Here is a 17,988-nt window from a genome sequence, read left to right on the forward strand (position 1 = left end):
CTATGTCTGGCCGCGTTCGTCATTGCTTCCTCATCTATACGAACGTGGACGTCAAGAATAGCATCTCGAAAGACATCCCTAATGTCTTTCACCTCCTCCATTTCCTCGTCTGAGCCTCTCTCTACCTGTGGATGAGATCCCTCATAGGGTACTGCCTGGTTACGTCTACTTTTCAATACCTTAGCACCCACATAAACTTTCAATCCTAAGGGCTCAACCTGTTCTCTACAAAGCTGTAATGGACCTCCTTGGTTCCTATCAACACCTAAATACTCTCCAATGAGAGTAACAAAAATACCTCCTCCTATTATACTCCCGTCCTGCATTCCCTCTACCATTTTAGATAAATAAAAAGCAACACAGTAAGGGATATTGACAAAGCTTCTAGGATCCCGAATACACTTTAGGAAGAATAAATCATGTAAGGTAATTTTTTCTTTATTATGACCTCTCTGTGTAATCGAGTTAGCCAAAAATCTATGAATAATACGAAGCTCGGCTCTGTCAATATGTGTATAGGAGTGTCCTCCTGCTCGTGTAAAAACATCAAAATGTGACATACGCCTCCAAATGGCGTCAGCGTCAAAGTTGTTATCTACCCTTTCACCATAATGAATCAAGTTTGTACAATCGGGTAGTAGCAACTCACCAGGAGTATATATCTGTAAAGCCCTGGCCATGTCCAGCATGGACATTCTGTACATCCTACCGCCAAGGATAAACCTAAGAAATCTTCTATCATCTATTCTAACTATATTTGTATCAAGTGATACAGTACTCATCAACTCAACACACCATTCCTTATATACAGGTCTACGAATGGTGAAAAGACGTTCCCAATCTGTAAAAGAAGAACTGCCATACCTTTGAACTAAAAGCTGTCTAACACAGTCAGCTAGATGGACCATTTCCAAAGGAACCCAATCGATTACCCTTGGCACCTCTACATTTTTTGTTACCAATTTGAATTTGTTCCTTTGATATGTCTCGTAATCTCTCCATCTCCTATCAAATCTCAGATTAGGATGCAGAGTGTGCTCAGGAATCGTTGGGAATTCTACTGGCGGCCTCATTGGGAATACTATGAATTCATCAACAAACTGTACCGGATCATAATAAGGTATGTGCTGATCAGGCTGTTGTTGTGGTTCTTGTTGTGGTTCTTGTTCGTGTTGCATTTCTGGTTCTGGTGCTGGTGCTGGTGCTGGTCGTCTAGATGATGATGCTCCTGAACCTCCAGTATCGGCTTTCTGCAAAACACATTAAACACAAAATTTGTGCATCCAAATATGCATTAGTGTTAGTAAAATAACAACTTAAAACAATCACTATAACATGTTAAATCAAAATTAAACTTATACACATTTTCACAATTTTTCACAATTCTACACTTTTCAAATAAGCACATATGAAAATGTATACAAAGTTCATAAGCTTTTAACTCAAATAACATGTCAAAATAGTAATTACTAATAATTAAACAAGTCTCAAATGGCAATTACATCAAATTAATCAAGTTCATGAATTTTGGACTTAAAAAGTCCACTTTAATCTCCAAAAATCATGTTTAGGATCAATGTTTGGATCATTTAACTACCTAAACATGTTACACTACTCAATTTAGCAATAATTCATGACGAAAATCGGCCATAACCTGTTTATATCAAAAAGCCCCAAATTGCTCAAGAACACAAACCCTAGATTTCTAAAAATTTTGAAGTTTTTGGCTTCAAATCATGTTAAATAGCATCAATCTAGGTTATACATGCATAAAATACTAACAATTTAACACTAATTACACTAGAAATTAACAAAATTGCATTAGGTAAAAAATTGGTAATTATCACAAAAACTAGGAATTTATAGAGTTTAGGGGTGTAATTTTTACCATTTTGCTGAAGAATGAGAATCTAGGCATGATTAGAGCAAAAAAATGACGAATTACGGTGGAAAATTGGCGAAATTTGGTGAAGATTTGAGAGAGTTTCGTGTTTGTGTGTGTGTTGTGTGGAGAAGACAGCTCTGCTATCTGTTTTGAGTCTGGCCTGCATTTGGTCCCCATGTGATCGCATGGGTTCCAAGTGCAAACCACATGCGATCGCATGGGGTGCCGGGTACAGTACTTTCAGCTTTTTTTTTTTTTTTTTTTGTAAAACCTTATACTTTACAAAACATATAATTAATAAAATTCTAAAAATTTTGTTTTCCTTTAGGAGCGAGGGCGTTTCGGATCGTTGTCCTAGTCTGTCCCTCGACAAAATTTTAAAATTTGTCAAATCAAAGCGCGGTTTTAAAAGTAAAGATTTTTGGGTTTTTTTTTTAATGTTTTTGGCATACTTTAGTTCAATAAGATTAAAAATAATGATAATAAAAGTTCTCGTCCCTCCCTCGGGTAAAGCAATTTCGGTTCAACGACCTAGTCTTCAACTCACGACGAATTTTAAAAATCATATTTTTAACTTAGCAAAATAAAGTAAATTTTTGTTTTTAAATTCACACAACTTAAATTTAAAAATGCATAAAATTAAAAATTCACACCAAACTTAAATAAAAATTCATATTATAAATTCACACCAAACTTATATTATATTTTTATTTTTATACATACAAACTTATATTAATTTTTCAAATATTTACAATTTTAAATATATTGATTTAATTTGAACAAGTTTACAATATTATTTTAATATTAATTTTAAAAACAAAGTAAAAATAAAATTAAAAATCTTTTTGGCTTTTATCCCACTTTAATCAATCAAATATTATCAAAAATATGCGCCCCTCTTTTCGGTAAAGTAATTTCGGTTCCATGACCTAATTTAACTCATGACGAATTTTTGAAATATTTTGGGTTGATTGATTAAAGATATTTATACCTTAAGAATAAACGTTAAATTTCGCAGTGATGTAATAAATTTTTGAATGATATCAATAATTTAGGTCGCCAAACCTAATTTCATCGAATACCAATTTAATACTTTATAGCGAACAAATTAGCGTTTATTATCAAAAGGTTAAAAATAAAAATAAAAAAAATAAAAACTGTACAGACTTACCTGTGAGATAGTATTCTTAGTGATACGATCTATCCCACTCATAAGATAGTCGGTTTAATTGGTTTTCCATAGCTACATAGGCGTAACCTCGAGCATTCAGTGTTTTTTCTTCTAAACATATGAACGGTCCGTCTCTGCATAAAGTAACAAATTCGGTGTTTGAACAGGTTTGATTATTTCAACATTTACCTCCATGTGACCATTTTCCGCATTTGTGACATCTTTCTAGGTGTCGTGCTCTTCTTTTCGCTGCGGATTTTGATTTTCCTTTACCAAATTGTAACTTATTATCTTCGCATCTAGATTCTTTTCTTACTCCGTCCAATCTTTCTCTGATTACTGATACTAGTTCACTCGGAAGTGTGTCATTATTACGTTTAGTGATCAAAGCGTGTAGCATTAGACCATGGTTTAGTTCACAGGAAGTCTTCATTTTCTAAAAAAAATAAAAATTCAGAATGGGGGGAGAAGACTAGTTCTTTAGGGTCTGCTAGGGAAAGACCATTCGGGTTCCATTTTCAAGAACTACACGAAAACAGAAAATCTAACTCTAACAGAAATACATATTATCCTTTAAAGACTTGATTCTCCCCACACTTAGTTAGCTGTGGTATCGAAATTGTGATTAACTTCGTTGTCGACTTCCATCGGACTATCTATGTAATGTTTAACTCTGTGATCATTAACTTTAAATTCAATTCCATTTGAATTTATTAATTCTATCGTTCTGTATGGGAAAACTCTTTTGACTATGAATGGTCCAGACCATCTTGATTTCAATTTTCCAGAAAATAGCTTGAATCGTGAATTGAAAAGAAGAACTATGTCTTTTTCTTTAAATTCTTTTAAACTTCTGATTCTTTTATCATGCCATTTCTTTGTTCTTTCTTTATAGATTAACGAATTTTCGTATGCTTCATGTCTTAATTCTTCTAATTCGTTTAGTTGACTTAACCGTAGACGTCCAGCTTCATGTAAATCAAGATTACATGTCTTCAAAGCCCAAAATGCTTTGTGTTCAATTTCTACTGGAAGATGACATGCTTTTCCATAAACGAGTCTAAAAGGTGTGGTTCCAATTGGAGTTTTGTAGGCTGTTCTAAAAGCCCAGAGTGCATCCTCCAATTTAATGGACCATTCCTTCGGATTTGATCCTACGGTTTTTTCTAGAATACGATTTAAAGCTCGGTTGGTATTTTCAGCTTGTCCACTTGTTTGTGGATGATATGCAGTGGAGATTTTATGAGTTACTCCATATCTTTTAAGAACTTTCTCAAGTTGATTATTACAGAAATGAGTTCCCCGATCACTTATTAAAGCTTTCGGTGTTCCAAACCTTGCAAAAAGACGTTTTAAAAAGTTGACTACAACTCGTGCATCGTTAGTTGGGAGAGCTTGTGCTTCCGCCCATTTAGATACATAATCAATGGCTACGAGAATATAGAGATTATTATGAGATTTTGGAAATGGACCCATAAAGTCAATACCCCAAATGTCAAATACTTCACATACTTGAATGACATTTTGTGGCATTTTATCACGTTGACTTATTTTTCCGGCCCTTTAACAAGCATCACAGGATTTGTAAAGAAGGTGTGCGTCTTTGTAAATTGTAGGCCAATAGAATCCAGCATCATAAACTTTTCTTGCTGTTAGTTGAGGCCCATAATGCCCTCCTGTTGGTCCTGTGTGACAATGGTTTAAAATTTTACTAGCTTCATCTCCGAATACACATCGGCGTATTATTCCATCTGGACAACTTTTAAACAGATGTGGATCTTCCCAGAAATAGTGTTTTATATCACTAAAGAATTTCTTTCATTTTTGGTATGACAATCCTTTTTCAAGGAATCCACATACTAAGTAGTTTGCATAGTCTGCAAACCATGGAATTTCATTATAATCTATCTTCAATAGATATTCATCAGGAAAGTTGTCTTGTATGGCCGATTCATTTAGAACTTCTAAGTCGGGATTTTCAAGACGAGAAAGATGATCAGCGGCGAGATTTTCTGCTCCTCTTTTATCTCGGATTTCAATAACGAACTCTTGTAAGAGTAAGATCCAACGGATTAATCTTGGTTTGGCATCTTGTTTCGAAAATAGGTATCTAAGAGCAGAATGGTCGGTATAGACCACCGTTTTTGCTAGAACGAGATATGAACGAAATTTGTCAAAAGCAAAGACAATAGCAAGGAGTTCTTTTTCAGTAGTTGTGTAATTCGTTTGTGCTCCTTGTAACGTCTTACTAGCATAATATATAGGTTGAAATCGTTTTTCAATCCTTTGTCCTAAAACGGCTCCCATTGCAAAATCACTTGCATCGCACATTAATTCAAACGGTAGATTCCAATTTGGTGTTATCATGATCGGCGCATTAGTGAGTTTCTCTTTAAGAATATTAAAAGATTTGATGCATTCATCTGAAAAGATGAATGGAGCATCTTTTTCTAGGAGTTTATTCATAGGAGTGGCAATTTTAGAAAAATCTTTTATGAAACGTCGGTAAAAACCGGCATGCCCTAGAAAACTCCTAACTCCTCTAACATTGGTGGGATGTGGAAGTTTAGCAATTACATCTACTTTAGCTCTATCCACTTCAATTCCTTCTTTTGAAATTTTATGTCCAAGAACGATGCCTTCTTTAACCATGAAATGGCATTTCTCCCAATTAAGTACTAGATTTGATTGTTCGCATCTAATAAGCATTCGTTCCAGATTAACTAGACATGATTCAAATGTATCACCGAAGACTGAAAAGTCATCCATGAAAACTTCCATGCATTCTTCTATCATATCGTGAAAAATCACCATCATGCACCTTTGAAAGGTTGCAGGGGCGTTGCAAAGTCCAAATGGCATGCGTTTGTAAGCAAAAGTACCATAAGGGCACGTGAATGTGGTTTTCTCTTGATCTTCGGGTGCTATTGGAATTTGAAAGTATCCGGAAAAACCATCTAGAAAACAATAGTAACTATTTCCGGCTAATCTTTCCAACATTTGATCAATGAAAGGTAAGGGAAAGTGATCTTTTCTGGTGGCGTCATTTAATTTTCTATAATCAATACAAACACGCCATCCTGTTACAGTCCTAGTAGGAATAAGTTCATTTTTCTCATTTGTAATGACAGTCATGCCACCCTTCTTAGGCACGCATTGAACTGGGCTTACCCATGGACTATCAGAAATTGGATAAATTAAACCTGCATCTAGCAGTTTAATTATTTCTTTTTTAACAATATCTTGCATATTAGGATTTAGTCTTCGTTGGCGTTGCAATACGTTTTATGACCTTCTTCCATAAGGATTTTATGTGTGCAATACGAAGGACTTATTCTCTTAATATCATGAATCTTCCATGCAATGGCTGGTTTATAAGCTTTCAACACAGAAATGAGTTGAGATTTTTCATTTTCAGTAAGAGAAGACGATATTATTACAGGTAATTCAGATTCACCATGTAAATAAGCGTATTCCAAATGGTTTATAAGTGGCTTTAACTCTAATTTCGGAGGTTCTTCTATCGATGATTTATATCGATATCTGTCTTCTTCTTTTAGCATTTGAATTTCTTCTGTTGTTGGTTCATATCCATTAGCCATTAGTGTAGCTAACATTTCAGCTTCATCAATTGGTTCAGTTCCTTCTCCTAAAGAACATTCTCCTGTTCCTTGTAATTCTGGAAATTCTTCTAACAATTCTACATGTGAGTCTATAGTTTGAATATAATAGCATGTATCATCTGCAGATTGCGGTTGTTGCATTGCTCTATCAACTGAAAAGGTAACACTCTCGTCCTCTATACTTAGGGTCAGTTTCTTACCAAACACGTCTATCATTACTTTAGCCGTGTTTAAGAATGGTCTTCCTAATATGAGAGGAACTTGAGAATCTCCTTCCATGTCCAGAACAACAAAATCTACTGGAAATACTAAAGTACCAACTTTAACTAGCATGTTCTCTATTATCCCTCTATGATATTTTATTGATCGATCGGCTAGTTGTATACTTTCTTGTTAGTTTCAATTCTTCAAGGTCTAGTTTAACGTATAGTGAATACGGCATTAAATTTATACTAGCACCTAAGTCTGCTAATGCTTCTATTGAACTAAGACTACCCAGAAAACATGGAATTGTGAAACTTCCTGGATCAAATAATGTTTCTGGTATCTTATTCAACAGCACTGCTGAACAATTAGCATTCATAGTAATAGCCGAGAGTTCTTCCATTTTATTTCTATTTGAGATTAGATCTTTCAAGAATTTAGCATATCTAGGCATTCCTGAAATCACATCAATGAAAGGAAGATTGACATTTATTTGTTTAAACATATCCAAGAATTTGGATTGCTCGACTTCAAGTTTCTCTTTTTTCATTTTACTCGGGTAAGGAAGTGGTGGTTGGTATGGTTTAACATAAGGTTTAGCCTTAACTGTGTTATCTTCATTAACCTTTTCAACTACCGGTTCTTTTTCCTTATCTTGATCAGGTTGTGGTTCTTGTGGAGTAGGAATAGCTTCATCGGAAGTTACAGGTATTTCAGGTGGTTTAAGTGTTGTACCACTTCTTGTGGTAATGGCTTTAGCTGTTTCATTCCGGGGGTTAGCATTTGTATCACTAGGTAAACTTCCCGATTTTCTTTCACCTATTAACCTTGCTAGGTTACTTACTTCTTGTTCCAGATTTTGAATAGAAGCTTGTTGATTTCTAAATGCTTGAGCATTTTGTTCATTGGTTTGTTTCTGAGATGTGAAAAACTGCGTTTGAGTTTCAACTAGCTTCGTCATCATATCTTCTAAATTCGGCTTTTTATCATCGGTTTGTGGTGGTTTGTTTTAAAAATTAGGTCTTTGCTGGTTGTAAGTATTATTGGATACTTGTTGATTGCTAGGACCTTGTTGGTTGTTGTATGGAACATTTCTGTTATAATTCTGGTTTTGATTGTAAATCGGTCTTGGCGGTTGATAATTATTCTGATAATTATTTCCAGGCCTTTGGTTTATGTATGAAATATTCTCTCTTTGTTCCATTGTTAGTTCAATACTGAGACAATCTTTTGTCAAATGTGTTCCTCCACACTGCTCACAACTAATTCATATTGAGTGGATATCTTTAGTCATCTTTTCCATTCGTCTCTCAACAGCATCTATCTTTGCAGAAATGGAATCTAAGTCATGGCTAGAATCGGCTCTAGCTGCTTTAGATGATCTAACGATATCTTTTTCTTGGTGCCACTCATGTGAGTGGGAAGCAGTGTTATCCATAATTTTGTAAGCATTAGTTTCGGTTTTCTTCATAATAGAACCACCAGCTGCTATATCGATGTCTTTCCTTGTAGTGATGTCACATCCTTGGTAGAATATTTGTACTATTTGACAGGTGTCTAAACCATGTTGCGGACATCCTCTTAATAACTTTCCAAATCTTGTCCACGCCTCATATAGAGTTTCATTCGGTTTCTGTGTGAACGTAACAATTTCTCCTTGAAGTCTTACGACTTTAGATGCCGGAAAGAATTGTTTAAGAAATTTTTCAACTAAAACGTCCCATGTATCAATCGCCCCTTCAGGTAACGATTCCAACCAATCTTTGGCTTCTCCCTTTAAAGTCCAGGGAAATTACATGAGATATATCTGTTCATCCTCCACTTCTCTTATTTTAAATAGTGTGCAGATCCTATTAAAGGTACGATGATGTTCGTTTGGATCTTCCTTCGGCGCACCACTAAATTGGCATTGATTAGTCACCATATGTAGAATTTGTCCTTTGATTTCATAATCTGGCGCATTAATGTCTGGATGAGTAATTGCGTGACCTTGGCCAGTGCGTTTAGCTCTCATTCGGTCTTCCATGCTTAAAGGTTCCAGATTTTCCATAATTGAATTTGTTGAATCTGAATCACTAGAAGATTCTGATTTAATGGTTCATTCCTCAACAATCTCTATTTGAATGATTGGTGGTTCCGGAGGAAAAATTAATGGTTCAGGATCTATGAATTGTCCCTGAATATTCTCCAGATTCTCAATTGTGAGGTCGGGTTCAAAAAATGGATTATCGTAAATTTGAATTGGAGTACTTGGTCGACTGGATGACGATTCTAAAGAAAAATCAACGGCGGTAATATTTGCTAGATGTCTTGATCTGGTTACAGGTGGTGAACGTACAAAAGGTGGTGAACGTCTTGCTCGGTGCATTCACTGAATATCCTATTAGTTTTTAAAAGGAAAGAAAAATTATATAAGTTATCCAATTAATAGACTTTTCTGATTTTGCCCACGTTTCGAATAGCCAAAAGATGCAGCAGAGGGGCAGGATTCGTTTGGTCTCAATATAATTGAGTACTGTTTAGCTCCAATAACCCGGTTCACGTACAAATCCAACTATTACTACGAACCAGAAAATTTTGATGTCTATCAATTTAACCACTTAAAATAAATTTTCGTAATTTTAAGAAATTTAGATAAGAAGTAGAATAAAAATCTATGTCCTAAAACTAGAATAGCGAGAAATAAGAAAGAAAAAGAGCGCGTCGAAAAAGGTCGAAAAAGAAAAGAAAAAGAAAAGAAAAAGAGCGACTTATAAAATTTTAAAAACACTCGACTAACCCAACCTTATTACTATCACTAACTTAAAATTTAAATTGCAAATTGAGATTACTAATTGGAGTGATAATTGATACATAGGTAAAAGGCGTCGAAAAATAAAAATAAGAAAGTAGCGCGTTGAAACTTAAAAAGGAACTTAAAAAGGAGGTGATGGTAATGGTGGGAATGGAAGGCGGGACTTCCATTTCAAAAATTTTAAGGATGCTCAACCCCCGATGTTTAATGGGGTGCGAGATCCATTAAAAAGTACATGTTGGATTTCCGATATCGAGGGAGCTTTTCGTACCACGGAATGTCCTCCTGAGAAGAAGGCGAGGTATGGTTCTAGTATGTTGCGGGAAGAAGCTAAGTTGTGATGGGATGATAAAATCAACGTATATGGTGAGGAGCAATGTATGAGTTTGACGTGGGAAGAGTTTAAAAAGGAATTTTTCAAAGAATACCGAACTTATTCCGATCTAGATAGAATCCAGGACGAGTTGCACAACTTGCAACAAGGTTCAATGGACTTGGTTACTCTCAAGTATACCTTCTTGGCAAAGACTCGTTTTTTTCCGGAATATGTTGGTGACGATCACAAGCTAATGAAAGATTTCTACCGTACCATGAATGATGAATATAAGGGTAAGATTAGTCGAGGAGCAGCTAAGTCTTTTGAAGAGTTATTTGAATTGGCTCGGGGTTTTGAGCCGGAGGTTCCAAGGAGAAGTGATTTCACTTTTTCTAAGAGAAAGTTTGAAGGTTCTAGTTATTCTAACTTTTCAAACAAGAAGAACAAGAACAAGAAGGGTTCCGAAAGTGTCAATAGCGTGAAGAAGGGCGCTTCCGGTGGTTTTTCCTTTTCGTGCTACAATTGTGGGCAACCGGGTCATATGGCTCGTGATTGTTCGAAACCATCTTTCGGAAACAAGCTCACTTGTTTTAATTGCGGTAAAGAAAGGCATAAGAAGCCGGAGTGTCCCGACTTGCGAAACCATAATGTTAAACGTCTAGAGAAGGCGGCGGGTACGGCTAGGGGTCGCAACTATTTGATGACCAATGATGAAGCCAAACAATCCAACGAAGTTGTCTCAGGTACTTTTATGGTTAACTCTAATCCGGCACGGATACTTTTTGATAGTGGTGCCAATTTGTCGTTTGTATCTCCAAAATTAGTGCCTAAACTTAGTAGACCGTTAGCTAAGCTAAGTCGTCCGGTAGAAGTCGAAATAGCGAACGGCAAGACGGTGCTAGTGGTTGATGTGTGTAAGAATTGTGATGTTGTGTTTGGTGCCGAAAACTTTAAAATCGACCTCATCCCGATGACTTTGGGCGATTTTGATATCGTTATTGGTATGGATTGGCTCGATCATAATAGAGAAAAATATTGCATGCCATGACAAATTTATTCGTGTGAAGACCCCAAGTGGGGGAGATTAATCATTCACAGTGATAAGCGTAGAAGACTTGTGCCGATATGCACTTTTGCACGGGCACATCATTTCCTTGTTAGTGGTGGCATGGCTTTTCTTGCCCATGTTGTTGATACTCGTGATGAGCCACCACCCATTCGTGAAATTCCGGTGGTTAGTGAATTCGAAGACGTTTTTCCGGATGAGTTACCGGGTGTTTCGGCGGAAAGACAAGTTGAATTTCGCATTGAGTTGGTTCCGGGGGCTACCCCATTGCTAAAACTCCTTATCGTTTAGCACCGACGGAAATGCAAGAGTTGTTAAATCAAATCCAAGAGCTACTTGAAAAGGGTTTTATCCGACCGAGTACTTAGCCTTGGGGCGCTCCGGTTTTATTTGTGAAGAAGAAGGATGGTAGTATGCGGATGTGCATCGATTATCGAGAGTTGAACAAAGTGACGATCAAGAATCGTTATCCATTGCCTAGGATTGACGATTTATTCGACCAACTCCAAGGTGCAACATATTTCTCTTAGATCAACCTACGGTCCGGCTATCACCAAATGCGGGTCCGTGAGGAAGATATTGAGAAAACGGCTTTTCGAACGCGTTATGGGCATTTTGAGTTTGTAGTTATGCCTTTTGGTCTTACGAATGCACCGGCGGCATTCATGGATCTTATGAACCGAGTGTGCCAACCTATGTTGGACAAGTCGGTAATTGTGTTCATCGACGACATATTTGTCTATTCGAAGAGTATGAAGGAACATGAACATCATTTGCGAGGTGTGTTGAAGACGTTGCGGAAGGAGAAGTTGTACGCTAAATTCTCCAAATGTGAATTTTGGCTAAGGGAAATTCAATTCCTTGGCCACATTGTGAACAAAGACGGCATTCAAGTAGATCCGGAGAAGATAGAGACGGTGAAGAGTTGGAGACAACCAACTATGCCTACGGAGGTCCGAAGTTTTCTCAGATTGGCCGGTTATTATCGTCGGTTTATTCAAGACTTTTCTAAGATCGCTTCTTCATTGACGAAGTTTACAAGGAAGAACGCGAGATTTGATTGGGAGAACGAGCAAGAAATTGCTTTTCAATTGTTAAAAGAGAAGTTGTGTCAAGCTCCGGTGTTAGTATTGCCGGAAGGAGTGGAAGACATGACGGTTTATTGTGATGCTTCGTTAAATGGGCTCGGATGTGTTCTAATGCAAAGAGGTAAAGTCATCGCTTATGCCTCTCGACAATTAAAGGAACACGAAACGAGATATCCGACTCATGATCTTGAGTTGGCGGCGGTTGTGCATGCGTTGAAAATATGGCGCCATTACTTGTATGGTGTCAAGAGTACTATTTATTCAGATCATAAAAGTTTGAAACATCTCTTCAATCAATGAGATTTGAATTATCGCCAACGCAGGTGGATGGATGTGGTAAAAGATTATGATTGTGAAATACTTTATCATCCGGGCAAGGTGAATGTGGTCGCGGATGCGTTAAGTAGAAAGATTCACCACCCGGCGTTACGATTGGGATTGTTACGTATGATTATTACTAGCGATTTTCTTGAAAAACTTGGTGTAATTCAAATAGAGGCTTACGTTCACAACAAGCATGCGGAACGAATAGTGGGTTAATCGGAGTTCATTACTATGGGCTCGCGTGGTTTGTTGTCTTTTCAAGGAAGGGTGTGGGTGCCTAAGATGGGTGATTATCGACAAGTGCTACTTGATGAAGCACACAAGTCAAAGTATTCCATTTATCTGGGCGCGACAAAAATGTATCTTGACTTAAGAAAAGAGTATTGGTGGCCGGGAATGACACGTGATGTTGTAAAGTATGTTGAGCAATGTGTCACGTGTTTGCGAGTTAAAGCCGAGCACCAAAAGCCGTATGGTAAGTTGTAACCTTTAGAAATCCCGAAGTGGAAATGGGAGCACATTACCATGGATTTCATCACAAAGTTACCTAAAACGGCGAGAACCCAATTTGATTCGATTTGGGTGATAGTTGACCGATTGACAAAAAGTGCTTTGTTTCTTCCCATTCGGGAAGCGATATCGTCGGAGACCTTGGCTAAATTGTTTATCAAAGAGGTAGTTGCTCGACATGGGGTTCCTATATCTATTATTTCGGATCGAGATACCCGTTTTACATCTCGGTTTTGGGAAAAGTTTCATGACGATATGGGTACACAATTAAAATTGAGCACGGCGTATCATCCTCAAACGGACGGTCAAACTGAACTTACGAATCAAACATTAGAGGATATGTTACGGGCGTGTATTATAGATTTCGGTGGTAGTTCGGATGAGCACTTACCTTTGGTGGAATTCTCGTACAATAATAGTTATCATACTAGTATCGGGATGCCACCGTATGAGATGCTTTATGGGCGAAGATATCGAACTCCAATTTGTTGGGGTGAAGTGGGACAAAAGGAAATCGAGAGTACCGATTTGGTTTTAGAGACGAATAGCAAGATTGATGTGATTCGGGATCATTTGAAAAAGGCGCAAGATAGACAAAAGTCGTATGCCGATAAACGTAGGCGAATGATCGAATTCCAAGAGGGTGACATGGTGATGCTTAAGGTTCGCCATGGAAAGGCATTATTCGGTTTAGAAAATGGGGAAAGTTAGCTCCTCGGTTTATTGGGCCATTTAAAGTTTTAGCTCGTGTGGGCGAAGTTGCATATCGCTTGGAATTACCCGAGGAACTTGCGGGGATTCATAATACATTTCATGTTTCCCATCTCCGTAAGTGTCTTGCGGATGATTCTTCATGGGTGTCATTAGACGAAATTGAACTAAACAATAAGTTAGAGTATGTTGAGGAGCCGGTTGCAATACTTGACGAAAACGTGAAAAGATTGCGAAATAAAGAGGTGAGAACTTATAAGGTTCAATGGCGTCGAAGTATAGGTTCCGAGTTTACTTGGGAGCCCGAAGAGTTTGTTTTGGTTTATCTTCCTGCTTGTCATGCTGCGTGGATTGCGAGGACGCAATCCGGTTCAAGTGGGGGAGAGTTGTAAGATCCTGTTTTCTCAGCAGAGTGGGACGCCGTCCAAAAGGGCGGGATGATGTCCCATATTGAAGGGTTGGACGCCGTCCAATATTCTGGACGCCGTCCAGAATAGCTGGCAGACCTGATTTTGTGTTTTTAGATACTTTGAAGTGGGCATTTTGGTAATTTCACTTGGGAAATGACTTAAAGGCCCAAGATCAGTTGGTGGAGCCTCATTCACTTCACTTTCAACTACCTTATCTTCTTCCATTAAAATCTAGAGAGAGAGTAAGATTCTAGTGTAAGAAAGCTCCATTTAAGGAAGAAGAAGCTTGTTTCGAGTTAGAGCTCGAGCATTAAAGTTGTTCATCTCCTCACTAGCAACGTTTTGATTGTGTTGGTAAGTATTAACCTTGATTTCTTTACTTTAATTAGTTTAAGGGTTAGGGTTTGGGTTAGTATTGCACATAAAACTCTAGATAAGTTTTCCAGAATAACCCTTCACCGGTGTTTGCAAATGTTTTTGTGGGTTTTGTGGGTTTCATATTTTAAAATTTTAGCTCAAAACTTGCGGTTTTGTGTCACCCACTGGCTAACCTTGTATTAGGAAAGCACACATCCAGTATACTTGTTCCGTATATTACCTTTCGGTAAACTACCGTCCGGTTGTAAAGGAAAGCGTTGAACAAGCAACTGTTAAGGCAATGTCCCGTGACATGCTTTTGACTATGGTCTATAACGTGTCGGATGCAATTACTATCCTTTATAGGAGCAATAGTAAAGATCACCCTATAATTTTTCCTTCTGGCACAAGGTCCTGTCTTCGACCATGCTATGCAACCACCGTTCTTACGGTTGACACCCGATTTGGTTCAGGTGACCTAATGAATTCCAGGTGAATTCCTAGGATTTTACGTTCAATGGTAATGAACGCATTGAAAATAGGTTTTTAGAAAACAAATCGGTTTTAATTTTGATCAAAATATTTTCTCGTTGAAGCTCGAGTTTAGATATCATCGAATTTCATGAGTTTGTAATTCTCAATCTTTAAAGTCAATCTCAAGGATTGAGTAATATCAGGCTTAGAAGCTGATTTTTAATCTTTAAGGAGATTATCCTTTCTGGGGGTCTGATTCATTAGTCTTATCAAGCTAATTTGCACGGCGCCCTCCCCATTTTACGAGACAGATCCTCTCATGGATAGGATAAGTCTGACCACTTGGTGACCCTTTTTGATGATGAGGTCCGTGGATTTCCGGCTGATTTTAGAGATGACTTTTCTAGATTTTTCGTCAACCTACAGCTGGTCTGGACGACAACTTCCTGACCTAAATCAAGAAGCGCGTGTCTTTTTTTGGAAGACTTTACTTCCTTTTAATGGTGGAATTGATTCATCATGCAGATCCATCTTTCTTTCAAATATATATTACAGTAAATTAGGTAAAACTGATTAAAATCGTCCAAAACAAAAGTACCTGCAATAATCTGCACCAAATATATGTGATATGTGTTGCTAAATTCTTTCCACACTTAGCTTTTATTTATTTTTTTCTTTGCCTTTTTATTCTCCTCTATTCCATTTTAAATGAATTCTAACGTTTTGGGTTGTTTCTCCATTTATGTTCTCTCCGAGGTAACAATAATTTCGGTATTATCACCTAGTTTTATCGTTCATAAATATGTATAAACATGCTTTTGAATTCATTTAGTTGAAATTTTTTTTCAAATTTTCACAAAATTTGGCAATTATACTAAGTGTAAACCCGAGAGAATTTATAACCCTTCCCCACACTTGAGATCATGCAATGCCCTCATTTGCATGAAATCAGACTATAATTATAAATTCATGAGGGTGATTAGTGTAGAAAAGTGAATAAAAATACCCAGTTTGTAATTACTAAGGTCGTCGAATGATAGATGGCGCGCCTCATCGTTCATTCCTTTTGTTGTAATTTCACATATGTTTTGCGTCTTATCGTCAAAATTAGTAGCTGTTGCTGAACTTAATCTTTAAAAGTGCGCTGTTTTACCTTGTTTTGTACATAACATAAAATACAAACGCACACACACACACACACACACACACACACACACATATATATATATATATATATATATATATATATATATATATATATATATATATATATATATATATATATATATATATATATATATATATATATATATATATATATATATATATATATTTTTTCTTTATAAAACAATTTAAATGAATAATTTTTTAAAATTTTGTTTCCTTTTACTTTAGGTAGTTTTGGTATGTTTACCTAGTCCGTCCCTCGACAAAATTTAAAATTTGTCGTTAAAGTGATTGTTTTAAAAGCAAAGATTTATGGGTTTTTTTTTAATTTTTTTGGTATACTTTAGATCAATAAAATTAAAAATAATGATAACAAAATTTTTCGCCCCGCCCTCGGGTAAAGCAATTTCGGTTCCATGACCTAGTCTTCAACTTACGATGAATTTTAGAAATCATTTTTTAAACTTAATGAAATAAAGTAAATTTTGTTTTTAAATTCACACAAAACTTAAATTTAAAACTGCATATTAATTTCATACAAAACCTACAAAACAAAAATTCAGAATGGAGGGAGAAAACTAGTTTTTTAGTGTCTGCTAGTGGAAAAGACCAATCAGATTCCATTCTCGGAACTACACGAGAACAGAACAACTAACTCTAGACAACGTTTTCTTTTTAGAACATTTGAATCTCCCCACACTTAGGTAGCTGTGGTGTCGAAATTGTGATTAACTTCATTGTCAATTTCTTTTGGACCATAATCAACTTGCATATCTATGACTTTTGCTTTAAGCGATTGGTCGGATTCCTGTGTAATATCCACAAATTCAACTAGTTTTGCCTTTTCTTTAGGGGATAGATTGGATATTAACCGGTTACATAACTTAAAGTTCCCCTTGGTTCTAGCATCGCGACTCCGTTTAATAAGTTTCTTCATTGAACTATTAATAACGGAGTCATTTAATTTTTTATCAACAACGGGGTTTTTTGTTATCAGCTCATCATTAGGTGTTACTTCATCTTTCCCACACTTAGGTGTTTTATTATTGTTAAGCACTACCGTTGGAGTTGGTAAAACAATATGGTTTTTACTAATCGTTTTTGGTTCAACGGTTTTGGTTGGTGGAGATTTAGACTTTCGACTCACAAAGGTGATCGATTTTTCACCATCACTAAGTGTCATTCTACCATCTCTTACATCAAATAACGCCCCAGTGGACGCTAAGAATGGTCGACCTAAAATTAGAGGAATGTTTGAGTCCTCTTCTATGTCAATGACAATGAATTCGACTAGAAAGGTTAAATTACCCACTTGAACGGGTAGGTTGTCCACAATTCCAACTGGGTGCCTAATGGTTTGATCAAAGAGTCGAACACTCATCTCTGTTGGACTTAACTCACCTACTCCTAATCTCTTATATAATGAAAGAGGCATAACACTCACACTCGCACCTAAATCTGCTAGTGCATCATACATGACACAATCACTAAGTAGACAAGGAACAATAAATTCACCCGGATCACCCAACCTTGGTGGAGGTTTTGGTGGAACTGTCTTCACCGGGTTTATCTTTACGGTTTTTGTTTCTTGTACTTTCTTATTCTTCTTCTTCTTTCCAGAGGTATCACAAACTTTATTACCTATCACTTGCTCATACTCAACTCCTTTTCTTGGAAACGGGATGGGTGGTCTGTATGATGCCACCACTGGCTTTACATACTTGGTTGGTGGTGGTGGTCTTGTAACTTCTTCATTGTTACTTACATCAAAAACCTTCCCATCTTCGGATGTTGGTTTTTCAAAATTCGTTGATACCATATTAACATTCTCATTCCGAGGATTTACTTCAGTATCACTCGGTAGCTTTCCTTGTTCCCTCTCACTCAT

This window comes from Rutidosis leptorrhynchoides, chromosome 11 (assembly GCF_046630445.1).
Source record: "Rutidosis leptorrhynchoides isolate AG116_Rl617_1_P2 chromosome 11, CSIRO_AGI_Rlap_v1, whole genome shotgun sequence".
NCBI lineage: Eukaryota > Viridiplantae > Streptophyta > Magnoliopsida > Asterales > Asteraceae > Rutidosis > Rutidosis leptorrhynchoides.